Source organism: Triticum dicoccoides, chromosome 4B (assembly GCF_002162155.2).
Source record: "Triticum dicoccoides isolate Atlit2015 ecotype Zavitan chromosome 4B, WEW_v2.0, whole genome shotgun sequence".
NCBI lineage: Eukaryota > Viridiplantae > Streptophyta > Magnoliopsida > Poales > Poaceae > Triticum > Triticum dicoccoides.
The window spans coordinates 475607270-475613415 of record NC_041387.1 but is presented as its reverse complement, the minus strand read 5'-3'; positions in this window follow the sequence as shown (position 1 = coordinate 475613415).

Here is a 6146-nt window from a genome sequence, read left to right as displayed (position 1 = left end):
TGATAATTTTGGTAATGTCATGGAACACTTCTACGACAGCACAGGTATGACTATCTTGATTCTGTCATAAATTTGTCATGGATGTACATGCATGACAAAAAACGCGACCTACTGTGACAAACACGTATCATCACGGAAGTGTATTTTTTGTAGTGTCTATTGTGCCGGTATTGCTATTTTTGCTCTGGCGGGGCTTAGAGCGGCGCCGTTGACGCCGGTGCTTAGATTGCTTCTCAAGGGGATTATCCTCCGTTGCCTTATCGCCATCTCCTTCGTTGGGCGTGTCCACCATATATATATATATATCATATGATGAGGTGGCTGTCCAGCGCCCTGTGTGCGGTGGTTCCTGTTCTTTTCCTGCATCGTCGTCCATATAGTCGATGTCTTTGGAGTTGAAGTCAAGCACGTCGGTTAAGTCATCGACAGTGGCTATTAAGTGGGTGGTGGGTGGGGAACGAATTTCTTTGTTGTCCACTTCCCACTCCAGCCGGACATAGTTCGGCCAAGAGTCTCCTGACAAGGAGAAAGACCTCAATGAATTTAACACGTCACCCAAGGGCGAGTGCTGAAAGATATCCGCGGAGGTAAACTCCATGATCGGTGCCCAATCAGATTCGACAGGCACAGATGCACGCGGTTTAGAGCCCGTAGCCGGAGACGAGTCCGAGGGTCCGATAACACCGGCCTCATAGGAAGTGAGGTCAGTGTGCGGCTCTATCGCCGCTGAGGGTGCGGCCTCATTGGCGGGGTCCATCCACCCATCCTCGGATGGCACGATCTGCTCCAGATTGAAGGCCGGGGCAGCTGCAGGTGTGATCTCCCGAACACCGTCCGATGGCAGATCTAAGTCATGATCATCGTGACTGTTCAGCACACCTGACATGGGCTCGAATCCGTCAAAGATCAAGTCTCCGCGGATGTCAGCAGTGTAGTCTAAGCTTCCAAACCTGACCTAATTGCCAGGGGCGTAGCTATCGATTTGCTCCAGATGGCCAAGCGAGTTGGCCCGCAGTAGGAAGCCGATGAATACAAAGATCTGTCAGGGGAGGAAGACCTCACCCTGGACCGCATCGTTGAAGATGATTGAAGGAGCCATCAAGCTTTATCGTGACGACACAGTGGAATTCTCAATGAAAGCACCAATGTCGGTGTCAAAACCGGCGGATCTCGGGTGGGGGGTCCCGAACTGTGCGTCTAAGGCTAATGGTAATAGGACGCAGGGGACACAATGTTTACCCAGGTTCGGGCCCTCTCGATGGAGGTAATACAATACTTCCTGCTTGATTGATCTTGATGATATGAGTATTACAAGAGTTGATCTACCACAAGATTGTAGAGGCTAAACCCTAGAAGCTAGCCTATGATTATGATTGTTGTTGTCCTACGGACTAAACTCTTCGATTTATATAGACACCAGAGGGGGCTAGGGTTACACAGAGTTGGTTACACAGAAGGAGATCTACATATCCGAATTGCCAAGCTTGCCTTGAACACAAAGGAGAGTCCCACCCAGACACGGGACGAAGTCTTCAATCTTGTATCTTCATAGTCCAACAGTCCGGCCAAGGTATATAGTCCGGCTGTCCGAGGACCCCCTAATCCAGGACTCCCTCAACTGCCCCCCAATAGTCTGAGGAGGAGCTTAGGGTTGTCTTACAGGTTGTGAATTGTGTTTTGTGTTGTGTATTTTGAGAGTCCTTTGAGATATGAATGTCTTTTGAATTTCAGATTTGCAGTATTGAGCATAGGAAGTGTTTTCTGAATTCTAGAGATCTATTTTTAGCACTTTAAAAATTGTAGTTTCATACATAAAGTGCAGACAATGTGATTCTCAAAGAAGAAACTTCAAGTTTCATAGGCAGAGCATTTATATTAACACGCCCTTTTCAAACAGGGATAACATCATGTTGGAAGTTCTAGTCATGGTCAAAAATGGAACTACCAGCCAGTTAACATCATGCTGATCGACATTCACGCAGAGCACATTTTCAAAATGACCACACAATGTTGAGTGTGCGAAAAACAGAGAAAGCGAGGGACGAAGTTTTGGCAAGTGTGGAGGTGGTGTGCGTAGATGACAATGGGGACCCACATGTCAGTAATGGCAGAGGCAAAAGTTTGGGGATATTTTCACTCCATCAGGTGGAATCGAACCTCGGTGGAGCAACTGTTGGGTAGTGGAACTTGGCCACTAGGCTACTTTAGTACTTCCTACAGAAAACAGGCAAGGATTCTACAACTATTGTAGCATGTCTTCCCTGGCTCTTGTGTGTTCTCGTTCCAGGCCTGGACGTCAGCTGGGTTGTGGGCTGCCTAGTTTAGGCTTTCTTTTTTAACATGTGCAGCCCATGACATGCCAGATTGTATTTATTTAGGGCCATCATGTATCGACCGACCTATGGGTCTCCCATCCTAGGTTTTATTTTTTCTTAAACATCCGCAACCCAACTTATGTATTTTTTTTGAGGAAAACGCAGATGTCTGTTCTATTTTTGTATAAAAGAATTGGAACGCTAGGTCCAACTTATGTTTCCCTTCTAACTATATTATATATATTTATACTATTTTGTATGTTACTATATATTATTGTTATTATCATCATATATTTAAGAGATACTTACATATATAAGAAAAAATATCCCATGTCTTATGAACTTATAAAAATAAATGTTTAACAATAAAATCCCTGGTTTTTTACATTAAGGAAATGAAAATCCTGTTGATTGTGTAGAGAAGCTTGGTAAGATTTAAGGACCAATGTAATAATAAAGCACTTATTATTTAAATATATTTATAACAAAATGCTCAGCCCCTGTTTATTTTTTGATAACATTGCCGCGCCCAACCCAACATTATAATTATAACCAGCCCAGCAAAATTGTGTATTTCGAGAAAGTGCAAATGGGTTGTAATTTTGTAGGAAAAAAATAAATGGGCCGCATTGACGCTAGATTATTTGTTCACCCAGGCAAGCAAATTCATGTATTTCGAGAAAGTGCAAATGGGCTGTAGTTTTTTAGAAAAAAAATTGAATGGGCCACATGGACGCTACATTATTTGTTCACCCAGCCCAACAAATGGACTGTAAATTCTAAAAAATGGGTTGAATACGTGCCACATTTTTGGAGGCTGGAATGTGGGTCAATAGGTTGAAGCCCATGCAAGGCATTTTTAACTTAGTCAACAAATGATTTTGACGTTGATAGCCATTGGATTTACATCCAACGGCCGACATCCATCTTCAATCTCTCATATTCTTCCTTGAGTGCCGTTGGGACCACCTTCTCCCGTCTCCAGCTGGTAGCAGGTCTGCTTAGCACACTTCTACTGTGAAGCGCTACCCCACCGCCGGCCAGGCCATCCCTCCTGTTATCCTCCACCGACTGTAGAAGCACGCCGCACCAAAACCAGTTAACCCTCATACACCTCCTTGTTTACGACTCCACTGCGCGTCTTCCCATCTCCGGCTCGTTACCATCCGGGGCCTCACTGCCATCCACTGCCTTGGTGCGCTCGGCACGGCGTGGCCAACGTGGTTAACAAACGAGAGTCATCGAAAGAGGAATGTACATGGAGAGGCTGATAGTGGGGACACACCAGGTCAATGGATGCAGCATGCAACTGCCTCTTGATTACGCAAAAATAAAATTACCCCCTAAAAGCTGGGACCCACCACGTATATCTTCGCAAGAAAGGAAGTGCCTCCTTATTCCTGCCACTGATAGCTCGGACCCACCACCAACATCTTTGCATGCAAGGTAGTGCTTCCTTGTTATAGTGAAAAAATATGATTCCGCCCCTGACAGCTGGGACCCGCCACCTATATCTTTGCACGCAAGGAAGTGCCTCCTTGTTCTCCGTGACAGCTAGGACCCACTCGGTGGAAGCGTAAGTGGTGCTATCTGTCTGGTCGCGAGCATGTACGTACATAGCGGTCGATCGGTCTCTTTGCAGCGATGAACCATGGCCATGTATGGAGCGGCACGTGTCGTACGTATAGCCACGCTAAATAGAGTACATGTACATACATCCACAGTCCAAAAACTATCGGCGCGTACGTACATACGGGCAGGGCCTCGAGTGCGTAGTCGCGCGTACGTACAACCATGCATTCCCATATATATGGAGGCGGCAGCAATGGCATCGTGTTCATTGGCAGCCAACCGGCAAGGTCGAAACGAAGAAACAACTAGCATCGTGTTCATCGGGAGGCAACGAAACATGTTGTGTTCATCGGGAGCCAACCAGCTTGGACGAAACAGGCAAATCAGGGTGTGCGTACCGAAAAACGGAGGGAAACGGCCTCTGCTCGAGCGTGTACGGTTGAAATGGGGTCCTATTCATCATGAAGGGTCTGGTGTACCACAAAATGGAGGAAACGGCCTTCTGCTCGATCGGCTACGGTCGAAACAGGATCCTGTTCATTGGGAGGGGTCTGGCGTACCGCAAAACTTAGGAAACGGACTTGTGTTGGAGCGCTACAGTCGAAACAGGGGTCCTTTTCATCGGGAGGGTGTGGCGTACCGTAAAACGGGACTCCAGGGCTACTATTCACCCACCGTCGACTTCCTTCAGCCTCCACTTGCACTGTTCATCCCCCGCGTCTTCCTCCTACCTCTACTGTTCATCCAGCTCTCCAACTGCTACTGTTCAACCAGCCGTCCACGGGGTCCTACTCATCCACCCTAACCAGCTCGGCTGTGGCGGCCTCCTCTCGGGGTCTTGTTCATCCAGCAGCAACGACCTACTACCACGGGGTCCTGTTCATCCAACCCCCACCTGGAACTGTTCATCCAACCCCAACCACGTACATCTCGACTCGTTCAACCAACCCCCACATTCATTGTTCATCAAGGGACAGTAGGTTTGATCGGCTTCAGTAAGCAGCAGCAGCAGCAATCGATCGCCCGGGTTCAGTTAACAGCAAAGGGATCGATCGCTCGGGTTCAGTAAGGTAGCTAGTGCAATCGCTTGGGTTCAGTAAGTGAACACCTCTCTTGGGTTTAGTTAGAACCCAACGCCTCGCACACACGCACCTAAGTATATGAGAGAAACGTGCAAACCTCCGTGCATCGCTCCGCCCTGACCACCCACCGTAACCGGGAACTCCCTGATATTTTCCTCGCCCTCGCTTCTACCACAATTTTTTCCGTCATGGACAGCCCAAAGAATGTCATGCAGGTGCGTCCCCGACCCGCCCAGGATGAAAGGCCTTTTTTCTGTCATGATTTTTTGTCATAGAAGTAGGAGCCCACCACATCTATGATGATACATGCTTTTGTCACAATTATCATCATAGAAGTGTCATAAGCATGACAGAAAAAAACTTTGTTCGGCCCAAAATGTCATGGATGGGTCTTTTTTTGTAGTGTGTAACTTGACTCGAGCAACTACCTTCTTGTTGTTGAAGCTCACAAGGTTCAACTGATCTTGCCATGTCCTCTTCTGTCAGCAGTGCTTCGGAAGTAGTGGCAGGTGGCAAGGGAGCTTAGGAATTTGCATCTAGATGAAGTGATAGACGAGTAACTCGTGCATATGTTGGTAGTGTGGAAGAAGGTGCTGCAACAACTAGGCCTGTCGTTTGCCTTTGGATTGTTTTGCAACTGGTGTAGCAGGGGATATCGTGTTTGTACATTTATCCGGTGGACTTCCACCTTCTATTGCACCATTAGTACCAGCAGAATCTGCATACCTCTTCCTCTTCCGTTTTAGTGTGTCCTGAGTACTAATACCATCCCCTACCATGATGTGTTCCTTCCTCTTTCTCTTTGCCATGTCAAGTCAAGCCGACAAGAAAAAGGAATAAAAATTTACTTCTTCAGAACAAGTTGATGTGTGATATAGACAAACTGAACTTTGATGTTAGACAACCGCATGATAGGAGGACGTAATATGTACGAAAAACAGGACGACATGGGATAATCGCACCTATGATGTGTAAACTAAGCAGAAGGCATTTCAATAAATTAGAAGCAATGCAATGTACGGTAGACACCATATGAAAGATGCTACAAATATCGTTTTGCCAAGTTAACAGTGTCTCATCATAACTAAAATTTAAACAAATGTGAAGCAGTACAAGAAATAAATCATATGCAAGATGCAAACAACATCACACTACCAAGTTAAAGGTCTCTCGTCAT